This window comes from Macrotis lagotis, chromosome 4 (assembly GCF_037893015.1).
Source record: "Macrotis lagotis isolate mMagLag1 chromosome 4, bilby.v1.9.chrom.fasta, whole genome shotgun sequence".
Classification (NCBI taxonomy): domain Eukaryota; kingdom Metazoa; phylum Chordata; class Mammalia; order Peramelemorphia; family Peramelidae; genus Macrotis; species Macrotis lagotis.
In genome coordinates, this window is record NC_133661.1 from 97396116 (window position 1) to 97411426 (window position 15311).

Consider the following 15311-nt stretch of genomic DNA (forward strand, 5'->3'; position numbering starts at 1 on the left):
AGATTTTGCCTTACATTAGACATATGGGAAATCACTTCTATTTCTCTGCAAAATTAGGAGTGTAAAAGACTATATCATGCTAAACGTAAAAAAAAATTACATTATTTAGTTTTGCTGAGTTGTGTTTTCAACCTCTGTTTTATTCTTTGTCATAAGATTCCCTGGGAGGGAAAATTCATGTGAGTATAGGAGATATGAGAGGTATGGGGGTGACTGAGTAGGTGGTTGGGAGACTGCTTTGGAGAATTTGGGTTATATAAAAATAAAAGATACAAAATTTTTTTACAAAACCAAGTATTCATCTAATTTATGCCTGAAGACTGCTATAAATATGGAACCCAATATCCTGTGAGGCAATTTTTTTATTTCTTCCTTTTTCCCTTTTCTTCTCTTGAGTATCCTCCAAGAATATGTTCTCAATTTTCTTTTCTCTCTCCCTTGATGCTCTTAGCTACTTCTAAATCTTTAATGATCATTTCCATGAAGAAAACTACTAAATTTCTAACTCCAGATGTGACCTCTCCACTTTGATATTATTTGTTCATATTCTACCTGCTTTATCTTCTTACTACCTGGATTCATATTTCAATTAATTATTAGACTCAAGGATCTTTGTTGGCCTTTCCTAGTCTAGGATTATATGGTTTATGTTTTGTAAGTAATAATAATAATTATCTTCCCTTATTTCTTTTGAATTCTATAGATAACAAAGGATTGACTCACAATAACCCTGTAAGGTAGATAGTGGTAATAATATTATCCCTAGTTTTACAAATTGGAAAACTAAGACTCATTAAAGTGAAGTGACTTGCTCACACCCACTTCTTATATAGCTAGAAAGAAGCAGAACTAGGTTTGAATTTGGATGTCTATGGATTGTCTATTGCCTCTTGGACACTCAGAGTCTTTTTAAATAGAAGACATTCTACCTCTCCACCTTTCTCTTGACTGAGTCATCACTTTTTCTGCCCCACTTTCCCCCCTTATTGTTACTACCTTCCATTATTCCCAAGCTAATGCAAACAAGGATATTCCCTTATGGAGTGCTATGTTATTTTTTTGGCATTCTAAATGGAAGCTTGATCTCTCTCCTCTAATCATGAAATTCAGGAGAATTAACCTTTCTGTGATTGCTTTTCACTATCATGCTGCACTTGAGCCCATTGCTGGCTCCTTTCCAATCACTATAATTCAGGAATGGTGTGAGACTTACAGGAAAATGTTGTATGATGTTAATATCATTCCAGGAATCTGCTACAATTGACCATTGAGACTCCAGTTTGTGCTTGCTGCTGTGGAGGATGCTACAGCCATGTGGAGCATGGATCTTCCTGAGCAGAATTCTCCTGTCTAATTGGGGATTCCTATTAAACAGTTTCCATTAAACAATTAGACAGTATTTTCATGAAATAGCATTTTTTGTACCAGAACAAAGTATTTGATCATGTGATACAGAGACTATCTTGGGATATATTATATAGAAGAGTCAAAGTATCATAAATATATAACTGGAAGGGACCTTACAAGTCATCTAGTCTAATTTCCTCATTTTACAGATGAGGAAACTGAGATCCCTAGAAGTTACATGACTTGGCCAAATACAGTAACTGGAAAAACTGAGATTCAGGCTTAGATCTTGTGATTCCAGGTTCAGTGTGTTTTTGAAATACAGGAAACAAATATAAAAGGAATTAGAGAAAGGAGATTACTATAACTGGGCTCTTTAGGGAAGATTTCATGGAGAAAGTTCATAAAAAGAACCTTGAAGGATGCCTTGAACATGAAGAAGTAGAGAGGACAAGGAAGGGTAAGCTGGATATCTTTAAAAGAGCATAGACAAATGTGATATGTTTGGGGGAAATGGAGAGACCCAATATAAGGGATGATATCTTGAGGGATGACAAGAAAAGGTATTCCTTGAGTGGGAAAAGGCCCATATAGCCAAAGATACAAAGGAGAGTTGAGTCAGTCCCTTTCAAAGGTACTAAGGAAACAAGTAGTTTGAAAATTCTAGGTAGATCTGGAAAGAAAGGTGTCCTTTTAAATTCAGACTTTGATGAAAATTTGAGAAGCCAACGAACTCCCTGGCTCCTTGCCCGACAGCAGTAGTTTTGTGAGTTGAGTGTTCCCAGGATCTCATTAGCGCAATGCTTCTATAATTGGCTTTTAATAATTGAATATTTTCCCATCTTTTGGAGCTTTTTATATATGTGTTTTTAATCCCATTCAATGCCACACTTCACTGCTGTTTGGTGCCTGTTTTGTTAGGTTCCATTCTCCTTAGAAATGAGTATTTCTGACTATCCATAGATCCTACAAGACACCCAGTGGATACTAGGTATTATGTGTGTTTCTTAATCCAGAAAGAGGGGGAAGTCGTTGGGGGAAAGCTTTAAATAAAAGCAAAAATCAGTCTGCTGTTTTGCTAAACCCAGTGCACGGTGATTTTCAAGAGGGCTGCTTTCATGGAAGATAAAAGACACAGATCAATGACAGGACTGTCTGAAGGCCAGAGTTTCATCTTATCTTCGAAAAAAATCAGGAATCAGCTATTCCAGTTTCTATCTAGGCTAGATTTGGTTCAAAAAAATATTAGCTGCTCTGGAAGAAATGAGGAATATACTGTTTATCTGTTAGCAGACCTGAATATAAAGATATAAACCAATCCAATCAAATTTAAAAAGTGTATGTTAATTCACCTTGTTTAGTAGAAGAAATAGAAATGTTGACGTGTTAGAAAGTCCTGTTATATCCCTGAAGAGATAAGAAAGTTATGAGTGAGAAAAAAAAAATCAAAACCAAACAAAATTTTATAACATTTTGAGCTTTAATTTCAAAGAGAAATCAAAGGTATATAAAAATGAAACTCAGAAGTTTCAGAGGCACACCCAAACAGCAACCTTTTACAAAATATGGTTGCTGGGGTGGCTAGGTGGCACAGTGGATAGAGCACCAGCTCTGGAATCAGGAGTACCTGAGTTCAAATCCGGTCGCAGTCACTTAATAATTACCTAACTGTGTGGCCTTGGGCAAGCTACTTAACCCCATTGCCTTGCAAAAACTAAAACAACTAAGAAAAAAAAATATGGTTGCCGAAGAGAAGGGAATCTGACTATCTCCAGGGGCTCTACATTCACAAGATTGAGGGCAGTGAATGAAATATATCCAGATTTACTGACTGTGGATCATGAATCTTTAGAATAGAGAAAAGAAATATGAATCTCCATAGTAGAGCTGTTTTTTCAAAGTCTAGGATAGAAAAGTATCACTATGAAAGCAGATAGAATGATACAGTGGTAACTGTCTTTAAGAGTGTCATTTAAAAAGCTCAACACTGAATCCAAGATTGGGTTCAAGTGTGTTTGCGGAAACTATAGAAAATTCTTGCAAGTTTGTTTTGGGTGAAATAACATTTAAATCTTCACTCCAATTCAGAAAACTTTTATGAAACTGCTAACTACTAAGGATACAAAGATTGTAAAAATCTCTGTCCTCAAAGAATTTACATATGTGGAGATTGGGTATACATATTACAAGATGGAGAGAAAATGATGAAGGCTATGGAGAGATCTAAAATAGTTTGGGAATATTGGAGGAGGGAGGGATATATTTTTCTTAGGGAGTTCAATAATGGCTTGTTGAATTTCTTTTTCTGAGATAGAGTTAGTTAGGTTTTTAACTTCCTCTTCATTTAATCTGGGGAACTTATATTTTTGTAAATATTCATGCATTTCACTTAGATTGTCAAATTTATTGGCATAGAGTTGGGCAAAATAATTCTGAGTTATTACTTTAATCTCTTCCTCATTGGTGATGAGTTCACCTTTTTCATTTATGATAGTAGCAATTTTGTTTTTTCTTGTTTTTAATCAAATTGATGAGAGGTTTATCAATTTTTATTGTTTTTTTCATAAAACCAATTCTTGGTTTTATTTATTAGTTCAATAGTTTTTTGCTTTCAATTTTATTAATATTTCCTTTAATTTTTAGAATTTCTAATTTGGTATTTAATTGGGGGTTTTTAATTTGTTTTTTCTCTAATTTTTTTTAGTTGTATATTTAGTTCATTGATTTCTTCTTTCTCTAATTCATTCATGGAAGCATTTAAAGATATAATATATCCCCTGACAGCCACTTTGAATGTGTCCCATAGGTTTTTATTATGTTGTTTCATTATTGTCATTATCTAGGATGAAATAATTAATTCTTTTTTTTAGGTTGTTTTGCAAGTCAAATGTGGTTAAGTGGCTTGCCCAAGGCCACATAGCTAGGTAATTATTAAGTGTCTGGGGCTGCATTTGAACTCAGGTACTCCTGACTCCAGGGCTGGTGCTCTATCCACTGCACCACCTAGCCACTGCTTATAATTAACTCTTTCTATAATTTGTTGCTTGATTCACTCATTCTTTTAAAATGAAGTTATTTAGTTTCCAATTAGATCTATGTCCATATCTCCCTGGCCCAGTATTGCATATGATTTTTGGTGCATTATGATCTGGGAAAGATGTATTCACTATTTCTGTCTTTCTGCAATTAATCATTAGGTTTTTATGCCCTAGAACATGGTCAATTTTTGTGTAAGTGCCATGTACTATAGGAAAAAAAGTATATGTCCCTGTTCAATTTCTTCCATAAGTCTATCACATCTAGGTTTTCTAACAATCTATTTACCTCCTTAACTTCCTTCTTGTTTATTTTATGCTTAGATTTATCTAAATCTGAGAGCAGGAGGTTGAGGTCTCCCACTAGTAGAATTTTGCTGTCTATGTATTGATGTAGCTCTTTCAGGAGCTACAGCTCCTCTAAGAATTTGGATGCTGTCCCATTGGATGCATGCATATTTAGTATTGAAATTACTTTATTGTCTATGGTACCTTCCTTATCTCTTTTAATGCTATTTTTGCAATTGATTTGTTTGAGATAAGGATTGCTACCCCTGCTTTTTTCATTTCAGCTAAAGCAAAATATATTTTGCTCCAAACTTTTACCTTTACTCTATATGTATCTCTCAGCTTCAAATGAGTTTCTTGTAAGCAGCATATTGTAGAATTCTGGTTTTTAATCCACTCTGCTATTTGCTTATGTTTTAAGGGAGAGTTCATCCCATTCACATTCAAATTTATAATTACTAAGGCTTCATTGCCTTTGATGCTATCTCCCTTCCGTTTGTATTTTCCCCCTTTTTTCCCTTTATCCATATTCCCCAATGTTATGTTTCTGAATACCACCACCTTCATTGTTTTTGCCCTCATATCAAACCCCCTCCCCTTTTTCCCCCTTTAGCCTTTCCCCTTCTTCCCTTCCTTCTGTTAGTTCTCCTTTTCTCCCCCTCCCTGTCCCCCTCCCCTTTCCCCCTTTTTTATGCTTGAAAGGTAAGATAAGTTTCTTAACTTGACTAAATGTGTCTAAATTGAATTTAAGCCAAGTCTGATGAGATGAAGATTCAGGTGGTTCTCACCTCCTCCCTTCTTCCCCCTATTACAATAGGTCTTTTGAACCTCTTGATATAATGAGATTTTCCCCATTCAGTCTCCTTCCAACCTCCCTTCTCCTTACTGCCCCCCTTTTTTAAGGAGGTGTTGTTTTTAAATCATTGTGTCACAGAAAAATTATGAGTGTCCATTATTCTGGTTATGTATATTCTCTCTACAATTCTCAAGAGTTATGAGAATCTTTCTCCCAACTGGCAATTGTGTAATTGGGTATATGGCCAGTTTCATCTTAGTGGATTCTTGCTGCATTCCAAGCTCTCTTGCTCTTTAGAATATCTCATTCCAGGCCCTTTGATCCCTTAAAGTTTCTATGGCCAGGTCCTGCATAATCTTTACTGTGACTACTTGGTATTTAAATTTTTTTCTTTCTGGCTGCTTGCAGGGTTTTTTCTTTTATCTGATAGTCCTGGAATTTGGCCACAACATTTCTTGGTGCTTTCATTTTAGGATCTCTTTCTGGAGGGGATCAATGTATTCTTTCAATAACTATTTTGCCCTCTGGTTCCATGATATCAGGGCAATTTTCTATCACTAAATTATGTAATATTAAGTCCAGGCTTTTTTTTCTCTTCAATGTTTTAGGAAGGCCTATGATTCTTAGATTTTCCCTTCTTGACCTGTTCTGGAGGTCAGTGGTTTTGTTGATGAGGTATTTTACATTTTTTTTCTATTTTTTGATCTTTTGGTTTTGTTTAACAGAATCTTGTTGTCTAATAAAGTCATTAGTTTCTGCCAATTCCATTCTTTTTTTTTTAGAGAAGATTTTTCTTCATTTATCTTTTGCAGCTCCTTTTCCAGTTGGTCCATTCTATTTTTTGAAGACTTTTCTATTTGTCCAAATGTAGTTTTGAGAGAATCATTTCCTTTTTGCAACTCCCCAATTGAGGATTTGAGAGACTCACTTTTTTTTTTGCATTTGCCCAATTGAAGATTTAAGAGAGTTATTCCCATTTTGTATTTGTCCAATTGTATTTTCCAAGGATTTGTTTTCTTGTTGCATAATGTTAATTTTCTCTTGCAATGTGTTAACTTTCTCTTGAGTTTCTTTTCCCAATTTTTCCAATTGAGTTTTAAACTCCTTCCTGGATTTCTTCAAGGAAGTCTTTCTGGGCTGGAGACCAATTCATATTTTCCTCAGCAGTGCTAGATCTCTCTGGGTTAGAATCCATTTCTTCTAAGTATTTCTCCATGCCCCCCCCCCTTTCCCTCTGGCCTTTTTTATCTTGTGTTGGGGGGGTTGGGGAGCTGGCTCTCAGAGGTTTGCTTTTGAGGATACTAGAGGTTTTGTTCACTTGGCTTAGTAATTCCAGGGGCCAGCCAGTAGGGGGTCCTGGTTGCTTTCTCTGTAGTGAGGTCCTCAGCAGCATGGTCTGAGTTGACCTTGAACACTGGGCTGGGCCCTGGGGGAGGGAGTTAATCTCTTTCTGTTGAGTGAACTCTGTTGCCCTGAGGGGGTGGGGGGTGGGGGTTGTTCATTGTTTGTTTTTGGCAAAGGGCTCAGCTGAAAGTATGGAGCTTAGGTCCCTGGTCCAGCTGGTTGTTCTCCAGGCAAGCTCTGAGACTGTGCTGGAACTCACTCTCCCATTGCTCCTCTCCTTCCCCCACCAAAAATTCTTAAGCTAAAGTTGGACTTCGCACCCACCACTCACTGAAGTCTCTATGGCTGAGGCTGGCCCTCTAGCTTCCCCCAACTGTAGTCCCTGTGGTGGTCCTCTGCTCTCATCTCCCAGTTTACCCATGGTCCCCTGAGACAGACTTTCTTGGTAGGTGTTCTTCTCCTAGCTTCTCTTTCTGGGTTTTATTGACTGAATTTCTGTTGAGGTTTCTCTCATGTTATTTCTGAGGAGAAATAAGAGAGCACCTATCACAGTGCCTGTCTTTTCTGGTCCATCTTGGCCAGAAGTCTCCCACTTTCTTCTTTTTTATGAAGAACCATGCTGAATTTTCTTGCCTAACACCACAAATCATCAGTGGCTGAACAATCATCTATGTTCATCAGAAATCATACATTGAGCATAAATGTAATACTGTTCAAATGTAAAAGTAGGATGGAGTGGCTGAAGGTATTGTGAATTTCTCATCATTGAAAAATATCAAATTGGCATTGAATGACCACTTTCCAAATAAGTTGTAAAGACTGATCAAATTCCAGAATGGATACCTCTGATTTTCCTTCTAAGACTAAAAATCATTAAGTTACTACTCCCCTCTGGACCTCAGTTTCCTATGAAATGAAATTGTGATTTCCCTTATGGGGTGGACTTGAAATGGTGGGAAAAGGCAAGAACTCTCCTGAGCTCTCCCACCTCAAAATGAAGTTTAGAGTCTCAGATCCCACACAAAGATGGGGTTGAAACAATTTTTCAGCCCCAAAACTTAGAAGTTCTGGAGGAATATTTTGTCACACTGGGTGAGAGTGGAATATAGTTCAGTTCAGGTAAAGCCCAGACAATTCAGCTGATGATTCTGCCTTGGCAAGCCAGCAGTAAGTCATTTGTATGAGACAAACAACTGGGGGCTGTGCCCAATGTAAGTCAGCAGATGGCCTTGAGAACAATTGATTCTAAAGAAGCAGTTTCTGGAGTTCTTAACCCATAGAGAATAAGGAGGCCAGACAATGGGTCAGAAAGAGATTGCAGAGGTCCCTTTTCTGGCACTCAGTGTGGGACCCTGTTGCACTGCCCATATATAGATCCAGTCCATAGTCCTGGGTCTACAGAAGCACTAACACACCAAGGTTTGTTAAAGCAGAGGAGCAGGATCCTGTTCACAGTTCCAGGGCAGAGAGGAATGTTTATGGTCACTCACATAGGAGAGCACAGGTTAAAACAGTAGTAAGAAGATCTTTCCTAAGAGCATACCGTCCTAGAAGAACTGAAAAATCCTCGAACTACCTCTGAAAACAGATATACAAAAAGCCTGGAACCTGGGACAATATCCTCTTAATTCTAGGAATAACACCCAATTTTTATATAAAAATTCAAGAGATAAATTTGAAAAATGAGCCAACCTCAAAAGAACATGACCAGAGGAAGTTACTCTAGTGACCATGAAGATGAAAATACAAACTCAGGAGAAGAAACAAAGTCAAAACAGCTATATCCAAAATCTACAGGAAAAAAATGTGAATTGGTCTCCAAAATAAAAAAAAAAAGAATTCTTTGAAGAGTTCAAAAGAATTTTAAAATTCAAATAAAAAAGGCAGAAGAAAATTCAGGAAAAGAAATGACAGTGGTGCAAGAATATTATGAAAAAATGTCAACTGCTTTGTAAAAGAGGAACAAAAAATACTGAAGAAAATAATAGCTAAATAAACAGAATTAGCCCAATAGTAAAAATCACTCAAAAATCTATTGAAGTGAAGAACTCTTTAAAGAGAAGAATTCAACAGATGAAAAAGGATGTACAAAAATTCACTAAATAAAAGAATTGCTGAAAATTAGAATTGGGCAGGTGGAAGCTAATGGTTCCATAGCACATCAAGAAACAATATAAGTCAAAAGAATGAAAAAAATGGAAGAATTTTGTAAAATTTATCATTGGAAAAAAATTGACTTGAAAAATAGACCAAGGAGTGATAATTTAATAATTATTAAACAATCTGAAAGTCATGATGAAAAGGACCCTAGAAATAATATTTTAAGTAATTATCAAGGAAAATTGCCCTGATATTCTAGAACCAGAAAGTAAAAATAGAAATGGAAAGAATTCACACATCATTTTCTGAAAGACATCCAAAATGAAAACTCCCAGTAAAAATATAGTCAAATTCCAGAGCTCCCAGGTCAAGGAGAAAATATTGCAAGTTGCCAGAAAAAAATTCAAATATCATAGAACCATAGTTAGGATAACACAAAATTTAGCAGATTCTTCATTAAAGGATCAAAATACTTGCAATATCATATTACATAGAGCAAAGGAACTAGAATGACAATCAAAAATTACCCATCCAGCAAAAATGATTTTTTTTCAAAGGAAAAATGGGCATTTTTATAGCCCTTTGGTCATAATTCCGAATTGCTCTTAAGAAATATATAAGAAGACTCTCAAGTCTGATAAAAAGATGTAGATAGAACTAGATAGAAAACATGACTTCAAAATACCAGACTCAATAGAAGCAGAAAAAGGTAAAGATGAAAGAGAAATCACAATGGATTCATTATGGTTATACTGTTTTCATTCTTATTGGGGGAAATGATACTTATAACTCCTAAAACCTTATTACTATTAGGGCAGTTAGAATGAGCAAACATAGACAAACAGAATGGGTGTAAGCTGAACGTGGTGAAATAATATAAAAAAAAATAAAATTAAGGGGTGAGGAGGAGAAATGCTCCAGGAAAGGAGAAAGAGGGGGATGAAATGGGGTAAATTATCTCAAAGTTGGGAGGGGGATGTTTGAACATTAATCACATCAAAATTGGCTTAAGGAAGGAATAACAAACAGCCTATTGAGTTTTAAATATCTATTTTAGTTCACAAGAAAGTAGGCAGGGAATAAAAGAAGGGAATGGGGCCTGATGGAAGGCAGGATAGAAGCAAAAGAATTGACATGGTGAAAGGAGAGTGAAGGATAAGTGGAAAAATAGTAATCATAACTGTAAAAAAACAGCAAATTACTTTGATAAAATTCTCATTTCTCAAATATATAGAGAACGGAGTCAAATTTATAAAATAAGAGCCATTCTCCAATTGACAAATGATACTTAAAAAAAGCCCCGCCAATTGACAAATGGTCAAATGATATGAACAGGCAATTTTCAGACAAAGTAGTCAAAGTTCCTTTTAACTACATAAAAAAATGCTCTAAATCTCTATTGATTGGAAAAATGTAAATTAAAATAACTCTTACCTCACACATATCACATTGGCTAATATAATAGAAAAGGAAAATAGCAAGTATTGTATGGGAGGTGGGGAAATTGAGCCACTAAAACACCACTGGCAAACTGTTGTGAACTGAACATATATTTCTTAAGAGCAATTTGGAATTATGACCAAAGGGCTATAAAAATCATGAATACTAAGCAATAGAACTATAGATTTATAACCCAAAGATAGAAAATAAAAAAGGAAAAGGATTCATATGTACACAAATATTTATAGTAGCTCTGTTAATGGTAGCAAGGAACTGGAAATTGAGGGGATGCCCATTAATTGGGGAATGGTTGTAGAAGTTGTGGTATAATTGTGATGGCATACTATTGTACTATAAGAAATGACAGCAGAATGGTTTCAGAAAAACCTGGGAAGACTTTTACGAAATCATGCAAAGTGAAGTGAGGAGAACCAGAATATTGTAGACAGTGACAGCACTATTGTATGGTGACCAGCTATCTATTCTCAGTAGTACAATGATACAAGATGATTCTGAATCATATGGTTTCTTAAGATTCTCTTTTTTTTTTTAGGGGGAGGGTAGTTATTTTTTTTGACTACATATGGATAATCTATGTCAAATTGCTTTCTCTTTCAATGAAGAGAAAAAAAAGTTGGGTGGGAGAGAATTTGGAACTCAAAAATTTTTTAAAATATTTCATATAATTTTCATATAATTGGGAAAAATAAAATATTAAATAGGTGATTTCTCAGGATTCTCTCTATTATTGTACATTCTATGAAGTTGAAATATTGGTCCACTGCATGGTATAAAAAAAGAATACTAGACTTGGCACCATACAATTTAAGCTCAAATCTTGACTCATTATTAAAATTGACTCCTTAACAACAACATTGTGAGATTATTAACCCTGATGGAGACAGCTCCTCTCAGCAATTCCAGAGAAAGAAAGAAAAACAGAACAATTCTTCAAAAATCTGATGGACACTTTATAAAAATTATCTCTTATGTATCTCTTTCCCTTAATCCTAATTCCTCATACTGAAATTAACTAATCTGTTGACATGTTTATCAAAAATATATATGTACAATGCTAACTTGACTGTTCACCACTGAAGGGAAGGGTGTGAGAAGGGAGGGTAGAAGGAAATTTTGTAACTTAAAAATATACATGTGCATGTGGATGAAAAAATGAATAATTTAAAAAAGTATATGTATATATGTATATATTTATATGTGCATATGGATGAAAAAATTAATTAATTAATTTTTGAAAATTGGCTCCTTTGTGGTATCTTTGTTTCTGTCATGTGTGATCTTGGGAAAATCACCTAATCTTTATAGACCTCAGTTTTCTCAACTGTAAAACAAAGAGTTTGGATAAAATGGACTCCTTTCAGTTCTATATCTATAATCTTACAATTCCCCAAGTTTTCTTTCAAATCTGAGTCAATGACACCATGCTATACTTATGTAAGGTCTTTGGGTCTTATGGCAACACCAAGGACAGAAGAATCTGCTCTCCCCTTGATACAAGAAATATACAAGTAAGTCTAAATAAACTGTAGTTTTAGTCTTACTAAAGTAGATTATGGTGTTTAAACCCTCCTACTCCAATAGTCTCATAGAACAATTGAGATGGAAGAGATTTTAGAGAATGTCTGGTCTGTGGAGATCATGAAGTAGACCATTGACCCAATGGATAAATTCTAAGGGTCTTTGAACTTGAATAGGTTAAAAATATCTTTATTTTTATACAGTTGTTCTCGCTTTAATTCTATTTATTTCATTCTTATTCATTTACACATGTCATCCTAAGAAGGCTTTACCAGACTACCTAAAGGTCCATAAACAAAATCCCTGTTCTAGTCCATCCTTTTCAATTGACAGAGAGGAAAAACAGACTGAAAAAGAACAAATCATTTACCAAAGATCACATAGTGAGTTGGAGTCAGAAATGATCTGATTCTAAAGCACTTATAAGCAGGTTTGCTTTTCTTGAGATGTTGCTTATGCTCTCACAGGCTGTCCAACGACTATCTTGTCAACTGTGCCAGATCTCATGAGACCTTGTACAACCCAGTTTCCAAAGGAATGAGATGAAGAAGCACATTGTCGTCATTTTTTAATTTAATGTAGTCCTTTTTGATGACCCAGAAATGATCAGCTAGGCTTATGCATTTGATCATCAAGGAAATCCTTCCGGCCCTGCAGGCCATGAAAATTGTCAGAAGTCCCAGAGACCATTTAAAAAGGGATGAAGGCTCTGAAGTCCATAGTCTGTATGTGAAGAATCATCAGATAATTTGTAGATTTGTAGAGTCAGCATAGCCCCTCTGCCTTACAGTCAGTTGAAAGAGAGTCAAGGGCACAGAATAAGCAATGCTGGGAAATACTTCTTGTTGTTCAGTTGTTTCAGCCTCATCCAACCCTTTATGACCCCTTTTGGAATTTTCTTGGCAAAGATACTGGAGTGGTTTGTTAATTCCTTCTCAAACTCATTTTACAAATGAGGAAATTGAGACAAACACGGTTAAGTGACTTGTTCAGTGTCACACAGCTTACAAGTATCTAAGGCCAATTTTAAACTCAGGTCTTCCTGTCTCTAGACCCAGGACTTTATCACTCCACCAGTTAGCTGCCTACAAATACTACCCCCTAAACAAAGATCTCTGTTGTAGATAACCAAACTGTATGGTCATTTGGTTATTTAACTCTCATACCTCAACATTCCCTGTAACCATGGGAAATGATACAATAATATTGCCATGAAGACTTCCCATGGAGGTGGCTGTCTATATTTGTCAAAAAGTTTTCACACTCATTATTTCATTTGATAACAATATAGTGAAAAATCTACATTTGTATAGAACACAAGGGTTTATGGAGTGTTTTTCTCAACACAAGCTTGTAAGTTGAGTAGTACTGGTAATATTTACCTCATATTATCAAGTTTTAGAGCTCTACACTGTGTCATTTAGCTTCCACAAATGCTGCTCTTATCTGAAAATGTAGGTTCTTGTGTATCCATGAAAAAAGGTAGGACTCAGGTATTTATTGCCATTAGGAAGAAAACAAAGCAGACAGGAGAGGAGACAATTGGGTCATGAAAAACAACTTTGAAGTTTCCAAAATCGGGGGGAGAAATTCTTTCATGAAGTCCTAAACCTCAAGGAATTATGACAGAGGAAATTGACTTTAGGCTCTGTGGAACTTCATTTTCTGACTGCTTGGTTATCATGGTGCTCCTCACTGAACATACAAAGACCAAACAATGAGGGACATTAAGTGATCGACACAGGAGATATTCTCTGTCTTTCACATTAAGTTTATGTGGGAAGGATTCCCAAGAAAGATGGAAGTGGAAAGCAGTGATTGATGATGAAGTTAAAAGGTTAGGTGGACCAAAGGAATTCAGGAAAGATGCCAAGATTTCCATAAAAAGTGTGCAGACTGGTAGCCAAGTGATAGACTAAGTTAGTGCAAAGCAAATAAAGAGAGACTCAGTTCAAATTCTATTTTCTACTGTAGCACCCAACGCAAGTCCCATCTCTAAACCCCTAAGGGCAACCATTTAATACAGCAGATAGAGCTTGAGGACCAAAGACAGAAATATGAATTCTAATTTGTCAGTAATAACTATTTGACTCTGGACAAATCACCCAAACGTATGTTTGGCCTCAATTTCCTCAAATGTAAAGTGGATGTTATAGTAGATGCTATATCTTATGGGGTTGTTGTGAGGATAAGTTAATATTTATAAAGTGTTTACACAGTAATTTGCACATACCAGATGATTAGTGAAAACTTATTTTCTCACTTTTCTTCTTGAAATTAAAATCCATCTAGTTTTTTAAACTCATAATTATTGACATGTTCTCTCTCCCTTTAGAATGTGAACTCCTTGAAGGTAGGGAATATTTTTACTTTTCTTTGTGTCTTAGTGACTAGCATATAGTCAGTACTTGCTTGATAACTGTTGGCTTACTTGGATCTTCTGATCAAAATGTATCAGTCTAGGTAGCTGGGTGATATAATAGTGACAGTTCAGGAGTGAATTTAAATCTTGCCTCAGATACTTATTAGCTATGACTCTGGATAAATCACTCAAACTCTCTTAAACTCACTTTCCTCATCTATGAAATGGGAATGTTATTAGTACTTACTCTATTGGGTTGTTACAAATGATTGGTCCTATGAGATGTGTGAACCTTAAAGTTCTACACAGTGGTTATCTATTAGTCATTATTGTTGTTGTCGTTGTTTGTGAAGGGCAGCAGCAGAGGATAGATTGCCCAAACACTTTGCAGGACTCATGAAAAGTTGTTCAGCCATGTTGATACCAGAGAACACCATCTGTACCATTGCTTACGGGCATCTTTATTGGAGGGGATGATGCGGATACTGTTATTACTGCCTTTTTAAAAAATAGATGAAGCAACTACAGGACTCTATTCCAGTTGCCCCTTTATGAGAGTCTGAAAGCATGTCTCTGGGAAGTTGCTTTGCTTGCAAATTTTGACAGCTCTCCCTATCTCCCCACAGCAGTGAAAACAATTCTTCTTAACATTTGTCTGCTTCAGCTTAGAATGTGATCCATCTATTTCCTGACTTGCCTCAGATGTACACTATCCCAACAGCTTCTTTAAAAGCTTCCCATCTCCACAAACATACTGTATCCTGGAGGGACTTTGGCTTAGAGCTCCAGGTTGGGTTTTGTCACACACAGGATTAAATCTTTCTTTTTTCTCTTGCTATTCGATCCTAGCTCTAGCCTTGGCCTCATACAAAAGAAGAACTCTCCCCCCTTCCCCACCCTCCCGCCCCCCTCACCAGATACATCTTTTGTCCTCCATCAGCTGATAATGACCAGCTCTCACTCATTCCCCACGGCATGTCTAGTTTCCAAGATGCTTCATCCTTTGACCTTCCTCAGAGTCATTGCCATTCTATGAAATCATTTAGCCAGACAATGGTCC